Source organism: Podarcis liolepis, assembly GCF_965112155.1.
Source record: "Podarcis liolepis genome assembly, chromosome: 8".
In the NCBI taxonomy this organism is placed as follows: domain Eukaryota; kingdom Metazoa; phylum Chordata; class Lepidosauria; order Squamata; family Lacertidae; genus Podarcis; species Podarcis liolepis.
The window spans coordinates 7975880-7988288 of record NC_139560.1 but is presented as its reverse complement, the minus strand read 5'-3'; the positions used below and the strand labels follow the sequence as shown (position 1 = coordinate 7988288).

General features: G+C 44.8%; 1 protein-coding gene across 1 annotated transcript in view; it reads right to left on the bottom strand.

Moving 5' to 3' along the window:
- Positions 1-259, bottom strand: part of COL22A1 (collagen type XXII alpha 1 chain) — a 185145-nt gene extending 184886 nt beyond the window's left edge. Inside the window, exon 1 of the mRNA XM_083516504.1 lies at positions 154-259. The gene's annotated coding sequence lies outside the window, so the exon portion shown is untranslated. The remainder of the gene's footprint in view (positions 1-153) is intronic.
- Between the last annotated feature and the right edge of the window lie 12150 nt (positions 260-12409).

Below are 12409 nucleotides of genomic sequence, written 5' to 3'. Positions count from 1 at the left end.
TAAAAAATTGTGGTTCCTATTTTTATCATCAAGACACACATTCACATCCACGAAGTACCACCTTGTCCCAAGACAAAAGATAGCACCAGCTAACAGTTGTCTTCTGGTTGTTCCAGAGGGTTTCACTTCTGTAATTACAATCGTTCCTCTTACCTGCAGGAGAAAAGGCAGCGGAGATCCTCCAGCCCCCGTTGAACTGAGTAACTTCCAGCACCGATAGATGATGCACTTGCAGCCTGGTCAGAAACTTGCTGTCCTAAAGGAGGCTTGGGGAATAAACTCAAGGCAAGCCAAACCCAGCAGGGTGTTGTGGGGAAACTTTAACATGAAAAGGGAGGAGGGGGGAACTCTCTCTCCATCCTACTTTCCAGAGACTTGAAGACGCTCTCTTGAAAAACGTATACTGAGTTAAGAGAGAGGAAGAGGGAGAGAAATGAAAGACGGGAACAAATGAAGTTGTTAAAACTCCAGAATTTCCACAGTAGCAGCAGCAGCAGCACCCGGGACGGAGCGCTGCGCCCTTGTTGCTCAGAGTGAGGCTAAGTTTGGAAGGATGGGAAGGCGAAGGGGCCAGGGAAGTGAGGAGGTGGTGTTTTTGGGAGGGGTCTGTAGCGGGAATGAAGGGTGTGTGCGAACCGATGCAGAGGGGAAGCAGGAAGGGACCTTGCGGGCGAGGAAGGAAGCCTTAAGAGAAGAAAGAGCCTGAAGGGACATCGGGGATTGTCTCAAATCCTAGGCTCCCTTTTCTAGGGAGTGAGCCTAATGAATGCAGACTTCACTTGCATTTTGCAAGTCCTAGGTTTGCCCTGAGAGAGATCGCAGGACAGGTAGAATGCGGAACAGAAAGGGCAGCCGTGAGGATTTGTCTCTGGGAATGGAGCGGGAAGGGAACTAGTAGCTGAGGAAGAAAGATAAAAGGAGAGAGTTTGGATTGGGGTGGGTGGGAATCATTAACTTCTATGCAGGGTCCCAAGTCAAGCAGTTCTGGGACAAGACCCTCGAATGTAACATTTTGGCTGCCAAGAGTCCAAGAGGTAGAGGATTTAGTTTTCTTTCATTTTGCACTGGGTGCCTTCTTAGTTAGAGGAAGCAAAGCAGGAGCCAGATCTCGGTTTGCATGGAGAAGGTCCCAGGTGTCATTCTTGGCATCTGCCAGTACGGCTAGGAAAGTCCCTGCCTGAAACAGTGGACAGGTGCTGCCAGCCAGTGCCAACCAGTATCTCCCACCTGGCATTCTCCAGATGATTTGGACTACAATTCTCATCATCCCTGACCATTAGTCATGCTGGCTTTGGATAGTGAGAGTTGGAGTTTGCAGGGTATCAGGTAGGGAAAAGGTGTGCAGCAGGTGATATCATATGTGATATCAATTCTGGGGCATGTAAAGAATACATGACTAGAAGGGAACATATGGAGCTCACTTACAGACAGCAAGCCTCTTTAAAGTTGTAAGAACACTCCCAAATTAGTCATAAGTATTATTTTAAAGTTTGACCTCAGTACCGCATTAAATAAAAGAGAAACAGCAGAATAAAAGCAAAAGTTAAATGTTTTCATCACATTCTGATATAATAATGTCCCATGTTTAGGGAAGTTTTTCATGACTGATATTTTAATGTATTTTAGTCTCTGTTGGAACCCAATCTGAGTGGCAGGGGAAACCAGCCAGATGGGCGGGGTACAAATTGTTGTTGTTGTTGTTGTTGTTGTTGTTGTTGTTGTTGTTGTTATGCTTCCAGTGTTACAGCAATAAAAGCAGCCACATTGCAAAACTTAGATACAATGAGCACAGAGGGGTAAAATAATCACATCTACAAATTTTCAAGGCGAAAAAAATTAAAATGCTCTTTGCTTGGTTCTCAGATGAGCCACTTTCTGAACCTCCCTGGGGAGCACTTTCAATACATTGGGTGCCACCACTAAGAAGATCCTTCCTTCCCCCAGGTATCACCATGAATGGTAGGACATCCAGGTCTCTGGTGTAGACCTGAGTGCACAGGTGGATGACATGGAAGTATATGTGCTCATTCAGTCACCAAGCCTATATCCGGCTTCAGAAGGTAAGCACCAGCACTTTGGATTGTGCTATGAAATGGCTCAAGGACCAGTGAATCTGTTTATACCATGGTGAGATAGGTTCACAATGACTGGTCCCACAAACACTGGCAGAGGAACGGGAGTGCGGAGGGAGCAGGCCACCCCTGGCACCACTATTCTGGTAGGGTGCCATCACAGTGCCCCCCGACATGCACTACACTCCCCCACGCGACAGGTGCCACACCCCCACAGGTGGGGCACTGCGCCCCAAGAATGCGTGCTACACCCTTGCGGGATCCATGCCATGCCCCCAGGGGTGACAGCTACCCCCCCAGCTGCCCTCCACCCCCAGTAGTGGAGCATGCAGCTTCGCCACTGCCCACAAAGCAGTGGCTAGTAGCTGTATTTTAAGCTGGCCAGTCTTCTATATTAAATGCATAACACAGGCACCCCCAAACTTGGCCCTCCAGATCTTTTGGGACTACAACTCCCATGATCCCTGGCTAACAGGACCAGTGGACAGGGATGATGGGAACTGTAGTCCCAAAACAGCTGGAGGGCCAAGTTTGGCCATGCCTGGCATAACAGTTGTCTAACTACAGAATAATCATAATGGCTAGGCTACTTGTGCCCAAGAGTGGTCCATACCTGGAATCCCAACTGAACTGATGGAAGACCCACCAAGCCACTGATATCACCTAATCCTCCATCAACTATCTAGGAGGACCCCCAGAGTCCATCAACAACCCTGAGTCCAACCTTGATCTTAAAGAGGAGCATGACTCAATCCAGAGTTGATCACCACCTTTGATCATCACCTTTCCCAGCAGATGTCTCACCTATCAACCAGGTGAGAAAGAACTGAGAGAGATAGAATTCATTGGTGTTGGTTTGAATCAAAAGAAATTAGAGAGAGGAGGAGGAAGAAACCAGCAAGCGGATGAAAAGAGAAGGGAAAATAAAGGAATAAAAGGCACAATTTTCTCTATTAGAGGAGGTGAAGCAGAAAAACCGAGACTGAGAGCTCCCAAGCCAATTTTAGCCCCACTTGGCTAAGTATTTTGGTCTTTTTATAGCTGCTTCTGAAATAACTTACTGTGCAGGGGAGAAGGAGGGGTGTTGGATGGATAGAAATATGACTCTAGGTCTGTAAAAAAAACCCCTCCTCCCCCTTTGAAAATACGGATTCAGGTATTTTGAGCTGAGGTTTAAGCTGAAGAGAGGAAAAACAATGGGGAGGCAGGCTATGCATCTTATCAGATTTGGAGAGGGGTGTGTGTGTTATTTTGAGATGAGAAGATTCTTACCAAATTGCTTTCTAGCTTGTGGTCTAAATTAAAAGGCCCATGGCAGGAATATTTTGGGAGGTAGCTCAGCTGTGGCTTGATGGCTGGAGCCGCCACTCCACCCTTGTAGAAAATTCCCAGGTTCTTATTTTTGGGGCAGCTTTGATCAGAGGCATCTGTTGTGAGGTGCAGAGAGATATCAGCTGGTGCCCCCTAGTTTTGTCTCGTATGTTTCTGCAAGCAGAAAGCAAGGATTAATGATACTTTATGGCCCTATATAATATCCTTTGCCTTCCAGAAGGAAGATTCTGAATAGTTTTTCCCCCCTGATGCAAGTTTGGCTTACCTGTTTATAGCACACACAAAAATGCATTTTTTAATTGATACAAAATCATTCACGCTCATTCTCAACATGCTTCTTTCAATCAAGATTCTGCTATCCAGATTGGTGTGTGTGGTTACTTGGAGCTGTAGTCAATTAACCTTTACCCAGAGCAGACCTATTGAAATTAATGGTCACAACTGACTTGGGTCTATTAATTTCGGTAGATCTACTCTGATTGAAATTTAGTTGAATACACCCCTCCATACATGAGTGAGGACCCTTTGACCCTCCATAGAATCATAGACCAATAACACACACCCCCCCCCCGAGTCATCTAAGGGACATGGGTGGTGCTGTGGTCTAAACCACTGAGCCTAGGGCTTGCCGATCAGAAGGTCTGCAGTTTGAACCCCTGCGACGGGGTGAGTTCCCGTTGTTCGGTCCCTGCTCCTGCCAACCTAGCAGTTTGAAAGCATGTCAAAGTGCAAGTAGATAAATAGGTACCACTCTGGTGGGAAGGTAAACGGCGTTTCCGTGCACTGCTCTGGTTCGCCAGAAGCGGCTTAGTCATGCTGGCCACATAACCCGGAAAAACTGTCTGTGGACAAATGTTGGCTCCCTCAGCCAGTAAAGCGAGATGAGCGCTGCAACCCCAGAGTCGTTCGCGACTGGACTTAACGATCAGGGGTCCTTTACCTTTACCTTTTTAAAGTCATCTAGTCTAAGGTTACCAAACGTCCCTGTTTCCCAGGGACAGTCCCCGGATTTACAAATCAGTCCCCTGACAAAATCCATCTGTTTAATAGGAAGTGAATCCCTGGAGTCACTGAAAAAAATCTGGTAACCTTAATCTTGTCCAACCCCCTGCAATGAAGGCATCTCAGCTTAAAGCATCCATGAGAGATACCACCCCCACACAACTCGCCTTTAAAACTCCTAGTGATGGAGAATCCAGAACTTCCCAAGGGAGTCCGTCCCTCTGTCAAACAGTTCTTAATGTCAGAAAATTATTCCTGATGCTTAGTTGGAATTTTCTTTCTTGTAACTTAAATCCATTGGTTCGAGTCCTATGGTCTGTAGCAGGGGCAAGCAAGCATGCTCTATCTTCCATGTGACAGTCCTTAAGATATGGTACAATTCCCATCATCCCTGGCCATTGGCCATGCTCTCTCTCTCTCTCTCTCTCTCTCTCTCTCTCTCCACACTGTATATATGTGATATTTATGAATTATGTGCATCTCTGCAAAAGGCTTTTAAGTCCAAAGGGCTCACCACTAGGGATGCCTACCCACCATCCATTTAATGCACAATTCAAGCACATGCCTTCTCCCAAACAATTCAGGAAACTGTAAGTTATCCCTCCCAGAGCCACAGTTCCCAGCACCCTCCATCGACTACAGTTTGGAGGATTCTTTGAGAGAAATTATGTGCTTTAAATGTGTGGTGTGCATGCAGCCTATGATCAGTGTTAAATGATACAGAGAGAAGAAAAGGTGGTAGGTTCAAGATCTGAAGGGAACATAATCTTCTTAAATATATAGATTTAATAAAGCATGGGGTGGAGAACTCAGAAATCAGAGGAAGCTTCAATCAGGAAAATCCCCATGGTGTGAATGCTCTCAAATAACACTGGGGAACAAAAATTTTGTTGCATTGGCACCTGCAGTTGTTCTAACCTAATTTCGATGTGCTCATTTCATACCTGAAGTTGATTTTGTTCTGTAAGCTCTAGGTTTTTTTGTAGTTCATGTGTTTCACTTTTCACCATAATCTTTGTTTTTCACAATGCAAGAATCCAATATTTTATTAAACACATAGCCAAAGTAGTACAATATGAGTATAAATGTAAGTGACTTATATAGCATTGAACATGACATGTATAGCATTGAAAATGATGTGCATATCTATGTACAGTTGGAGGTATGCAAAAAAAATGTGTTCCTTTGGAATACATAGTATACACATTACACTTTTTTGTCTACTTGAAGAAGCCATGGTCCGATCTAAAAAATACAAATATTTAGGTTACAAAACTATAAAAATAAAGAAAAATTAAGTTTGCAAAACAATAATTACCATGTGGTTAGGGTAGATCAATGTGTCAGTGTCCACTTATCCCCAGTGTAAATATGGTATATTGGCAAAAGTCAGAAATTGAAAGATAACTATAGCATGTACACGAAAATTGATTTCAGATTTGAATTCAGCATTGAAAGAACATATAAGATCAGTTGAAAAATCTCATGCAACAGAAAATGGAAAAAAAATTGTTTCCCAGTGATAACTCCAGTTTATAATTATCTGAGAATTAATAAACAAGTAAGAAACATAATAAGAGAAAACACTGATGCATAAAAATGATCACCTGGATCATCCAGCCAAGGCTGGATGAGGTACTGATCAAATATAATGCTGACCAATTGACATATACATGATTAAATGGTGACAAGCTTTATGCAGCCCCCTTACCCTGAATGTGGATCTGGCCCTCTGTTGGGTGTGGTGTGGAGACTGGGCACCCCCATCCCTAACAAGGGAGGAGGCAGCTCCATGCTGCTGGTAAACCCATCCCCCCAATGCCCCTCAACAAGAGGCCAGAGGTGGCGACCATATGGGGTACCATCAACCACAACCTAAGGCCACAACCTAAGAAGAACCCTAGGTGTAAGATTTGGTGGGATACAGAGGGAGGATGGCAGACCAACTGGTGATTCCCAATGTCTAAAGGTTAAAAAAATAGGTAAAGGACCTTTGGGCAGTTAAGTCCAGTCAAAGGCAACTATGGGGTTGTGGTGCTCATCTCTCTTTCAGGCCAAGGAAGCCGGCGTTTGTCTGCAGGTCATGTGGCCAGCTTGAGTAAACCGCTTCTGGTGCAACGGAACACTGTGATGGAAGCCAGAGTGCATGGAAATGCTGTTTACCTTCCTGCTGCAGCACTACCTAATTATCTACTTGCACTGGCGTGCTTTTGAGCTGCTAGGTTGGCAGGAGCTGGGACAGAGCAACAGGAGCTCACCCCGTCACGGGGATTCAAACCGCTGACCTTCTGATTGGCAAGAAGCTCAGTGGTTTAGACCACAGTGCCACCCACATGCTCCCCCCCCCAAGTCTATGACAAGGTGAGTGACCATGTGATTGGCCTTGTGGGGTCTGCTGGAGAATCCAGCGATTCGCCTCACTTTCCCCCTCCCCATCGCCAAGTTTTAATTCAGTTACTTTTCCTTTCGCTCTCTTCCTTTGCTCTGGGCTGCTGGTTTCCTTGGGAAGATAAAAAGGACTTTTTCATAGCACCTTCCTTACTCAAAAGTATTAAGGGAACCCCAACTTTAGCTAATAGGCATTCACGTGACAACCCCCCCCCCCCAATTTATTACATGATCCCCAGTGATGTGCTCTGTTGGGAGCTGGCTTCAGACACTTGGCCCATTGACAGGCCAACTCTTCATTACAAAGATGTCTGCAAACATGACACGAAGCCTGGCAACGTCAAACCCACCATGTGAGAGCCAGTGTGGTGTAGTGGTTAAGAGCGGTAGTCTCATAATCTGGTGAACTGGGTTCACTTCCCCGCTCCTCCACATGCTGCTGCTGGGTGACCTTGGGCCAGTCACACTTCTCTGAAGTCTCTCAGCCCCACTCACCTCACAGAGTGTTTGTTGTGGGGGAGGAAGGGAAAGGAGAATGTTAGCCTCTTTGAGACTCCTTTGGGTAGTGATAAAGCGGGATATCAAATCCAAACTACTACTACCTTCTTCTTCTTCTTCTTCTTCTTCTTCTTCTTCTTCTTCTTCTTCTTCTTCTTCTTCATCTTCTCTGCAGATGAGCTCAGTGCCTGGAGGCAAATAGCCAGGTTGTGCATCCACAGCAGTGACCAGAGGAAGAATGACCACCTGGAGGAGCACAAAGAGAAGAATCGCATCTGCAGCAGTATAACTGGATGCCTTCATCTGCCCCAACTGCAACAGAACATGTCCCTCCTGTATTGGTCTCTACAGCCGCAGCAGGCGCTGTAACTCTCCAACAGTTTGACTTCACCCACAAAGGTGAAATCTTCCATTGTTTCCTGGGACAGATGGGTGGTAGCAGCAAGACTACATCAACATGATGCTTGTCTTAGTCCTTTGATTATCCCTTTTCTCCCCAATTTAAAGAGTACCCTTTCTGAAATATCTTATAGCAGCTTGGAAGCAAAGAATGGGGTTGGTGGAATGATGAGGAGCTCCAAAGTTCTTGCAACAGGTGTGTTAGTTAAAAGTAAACATATGTGTGGGAGAGAGGAGGAGATATTAATTTCCAAGATATAGCCTTCTGCAGAATCATGCATTCAGGACACCCATTAACTTTCCAAGTATAAACCATCCCTTGGAAAACTATTTGGAAATAAATTTCCTTAAAACTTAATGATGTTGCTGAAGCAGCCAGGAAAAATAGCAGAGTCTGGCAGAGCAGGGCAAAGACATGTTGCTGCCAGAGGCGAAGGACAAGATGACATCCACTTTTCATTCCATGTGTTAGAAATTTGATGGTGGGATGATGTCTCCCACTGCAGCTGATCTCAGAAGGGGTATAGGCATGTCATATGACATGCACACAACTCTGTCTTCAAACATCCTACCCCTCTCCCCAGCACCCACCACCTGCAGCTGCCACCTCACCCTGTCAAATGGTAGGGCTGACCTTGCAATCTGTCAATGGCAAATGAAGGCAGGGGCCAAGGATTGAACCTGGAGCCTTCTGCACGCTAGGCAGTTGTTCTACCACTGAGCTATGGTGCTTTCTCCTAATCCCTTTCCTGGTTTTTAATTTTATATGGCTGATTTCAAGCAACTGCCTATGGTTCTTCAACATACTAAGACGTGTAAGCATCCTTGAATGTAAACTGCTGGTTTAAAATCTTTTAATGTATTTCAACTATTGTTTTTAACTAGTTTGTTTTTACTGCTTTGTATTTTATAATGTGTTCCTAAATGTTGCAAGCTGTCTTGAATCCCAGCTTGGGAGAAAAGTGGGAAAACAACAACAACAACAATTCAAATCCAGCCAGCAATAACATTATTTGGAAAACCTTGTAGCCGTACCAGAAGATGGCCTGTATTGGAATTGGTTAGTGTCTAAGAGAAGGAAGTTCCCCACAGCTATAGAAACAGTTGCTAGGAATGTCTTTGAGGATAAATTTTATTAAAAGTAAATTGCTATAGCAAGATAGGATTATATTCTGCCAACAATGTACTTACCGTAACTGTTATGATGAATATTGATACTGATTTGCTGATGCATTTATTATCTTCTTCTTCTTTTTTTTTTTTTACTATGCCTTCAGGCTTGCAATAAGCCTGATTGATTGATCTAGCAAAATGTCAGCTGATGATCTGCAGGGCTGATTGACACAATCAGGTTTCCTAATAGAATGGGCATTGCAATGCAGCCCTGCAGATGTCCGCTCAGGTATAAGTCTCACTAAGTTCAATGCGGCTTAAAAGGTAAAGGGACCCCTGACCATTAGGTCCAGTCATGGCCGACTCTGGGGTTGTGTTGCTCATCTCGCTTTATTGGCCGAGGGAGCTGGCGTACAGCTTCCGGGTCATGTGGCCAGCATGACTAAGCCGCTTCTGGCGAACTAGAGCAGTGCATGGAAATGCTGTTTACCTTCCCGCTGGAGCGGTACCTATTTATCTACTTGCACATCAACGTGCTTTCAAACTGCTAGGTTGGCAGGAGCAGGGTCCGAGCAATGGGAGCTCACCCCGTTGCGGGGATTTGAACTGCTGACTGATCGGCAAGTCCTAGGCTCTGTGGTTTAACCCACAGCACCACCTGCGTCCCATTCAATGCGGCTTACTCCACCCTAAATGGGTAGTGGATTGCAGCTTACAATTAAGTGCAAAAAGTATGTCATAGGAAAATGCAACACAATTACAAAGGATGGGTAGAGAACCAATAGTCCTATGAGAAAGGCATGGTCTCAAAGTTCAAAAATCATGTTCCGTATAAACTTAAATATTGGGAAGTTCAGTGACCTGCATCTGCTTAGGAGCTGGCCAAAATGCGGCTGGGGGGGAGTGGGTGACAAGGGTCATTTCAACAGGCAAATGCTGCCATCTACTGGACCCTCCATAATATAGCTTTCCATTGCACTTGGACCTAGTGGGCAGCACATAGGATCCTAGGGTCTTCTTTCTCTCCATCCAACACCCCTCCCTCTCCTCTGCACAGTATGTTATTTCAGAAGCAGCTATAAAAAGACCAATGTACTTGGCCAAGTGGGGCTAAAATTGACCTGGGAGCTCTCAGTCTTGTGCTCCCCCCTCCTCCTTCACCTCCTCTATTAGTAAAACTTGTGCTTTTTATTCCTTAATCTTCCCTTCTCTTTTCATCCCCCTGCTGGTCTCTTCCTCCCCCATTTTCTAATTTCTTTCAAATAATACTTAGGAATAAATGGGAAATGTTTTTACAGCTAGTTTCAATCCATTGAACACTTACTGTACAAGGTTATCACCCCCCCAAAAAATATTACACACACTTGGTAAAGTGATCCCTTGTCACTTTATTTATATTTATGTTTTCTATATCTGAATTTACAGTGTTTACACTTGGTTTTTGCTAGGGACTGTAGTTGGGTTTTTTGGATGTTTGTGTGTGTGTATTTAATAATAATAATAATAATAATAATAATAATAATAATAATAATAATAATAATTTATACCCCACCCATCTGGCTGGGCTTCCCCAGCCACTCTGGGTGGCTTCCAACAAAATATTAAAATACAGCAATGCATCAAACATTAAAAGCTTCCCTAAACAGGGCTGCCTTCAGATGTATCCTGAAAGTCTGGTAGTTGTTGTTCCCTTTGACATCTGGTGAGAGGGCGTTCCACAGGGCGGGTGCCACTACTGAGATGACCCTCTGCCTGGTTCCCTGGAATAATTTTTACATTGAGAGAGTGGTATAAAAAGAAAGAACAAAAGGATGGGATATAAATACAACCAGCCTACCAATATTCAGATAGGGCAAGAAAATTCACAAGATCATCTCTGTTACTAGGTGGGTATCCATTCAGTGAGAAGAGGACCTCTGGGCAAGGGTGGCTGATACCCATTAAAACCATTGAGGTGGATGCATTGAGCCCAATAATTGGTGGAGCCAGAACCAATGACAGGCCGAGTCAACAAATTTCGGTTTTCTGTTCCATCTTCCTCCCTGTTGAGTTCTACAAGGGTCAACTAAGGCGAAAGAAGTTGAAAGGCAGACAGAAATAGGTTGGTGGGGTATTGACTCATTTGCCCTAACTGAACAGCCTCCACTTTCTCCGGGGCAGCCACTTGCAGCTTCTGAAGCAGTAATTTTGTTTCCTGCAAGTAGCTAATAAATTAGGATAGAGGAATCTCCTTTATATCGTATACAATTATAGTGATTTGGATCCAAACTGTGCTGCAAACAGGCTTTCTTTCCCCTTTTAGACCGAGCAGAGCACGGAACTCGATCTCGTGGGTTTGAGCCCCATGCTAGACAAAATATTGTTGCAGTGCAGAGGGTTGGACTAGATGGAGCATTCCAGCTCTACAATTCTATGATTCTATGACTTTGCAGACAGGTTGGCAAGTGTGAAAAGGGGAGTGAGGAACCATCCATTTGAAGCCAGGATTTGCGGCCAAATCCTTCCAGCAAAGAGACAACTTTAAAGGGGCTTGCTGTCTGTACCAAACAGCTGACTGTGAGCTCCACATGCCAAACCTACCTCCTGATAGTTCCTTTCTAGTCATGTATTCTTTACATGCTCCACAGTTGATATCACATATGATATCATGTGTGTGACAGGCAAATGAGGTTTGGGAGAAACAGCCTTACCAGCAAAATTAGGTCTCGTCGTTTGGCCTGCTGGCTGGAGGCTCCTCACTCCTAGCACACCTTTTCTCTACCTGAAACCCTGCAAACTCCAACTCCCACTATCCACAGCCAGCATGACTAATGGTCAGGGATGATGAGAATTGTAGTCCAAATCATCTGGAGAATGCCAGGTGGGAGATGCTGGTTGGCACTGGCTGGCAGCACCTGTCCACCATTTCAGGCAGGGATTTTCCCAGCCCTACCTGCAGATGCCAATAATGACACCTGGAACCTTCTCCATGCAAACCGAGATCTGGTTCCTCCTTTACTTCCTACAACCAAGAATGTGCTCAGAGCAAAGGTAGCAAAGCTAATCCTTCACGTTTAGAAGCTAGACTCTTCACAGTCAAAATGTTACAGACAATGTCTCTGAACTGCTTTGCTGAGGACTGCATAGAAATTGACTATTCCCACAATAAATTAGATTTTATTTTTATTTTATTTTTAAAAAATCTCTCCTTTTCTCTTTCTTCCTCACCTGCTAGTTCCTTCCCTGTTCCATTTCCATTAACAAATCCTCACTACTCTCCTTTCGGATATTCGACCTGTCCTGGGATCTCTCTCTGTGCAACCCTATGACTTGTTCACTGCAAAGGAAGTCTGTGCTCAATAGACTCACTTCTTAGAAAGGGTGTTTAGGGTTGTCTAAAATTTGCAACAATCCCTGAGGTCCCTCCAAGTGCCTCTTCAGACTTTCTTCCTTACCCACAAGGTCCCTTCCAGCTTCCACTCTAAATCCTTTCACACACAGCCTTCATTCACGCTGCAGACCCTTCACAGAGGCACCGCCTCCTCACCTCACTTCCCTTCCCATTTGCCTGCCAAACTTAGTATCTTCCTTCCAAAATTAGCCTCACTCTGAGAGCAATGGGGTCG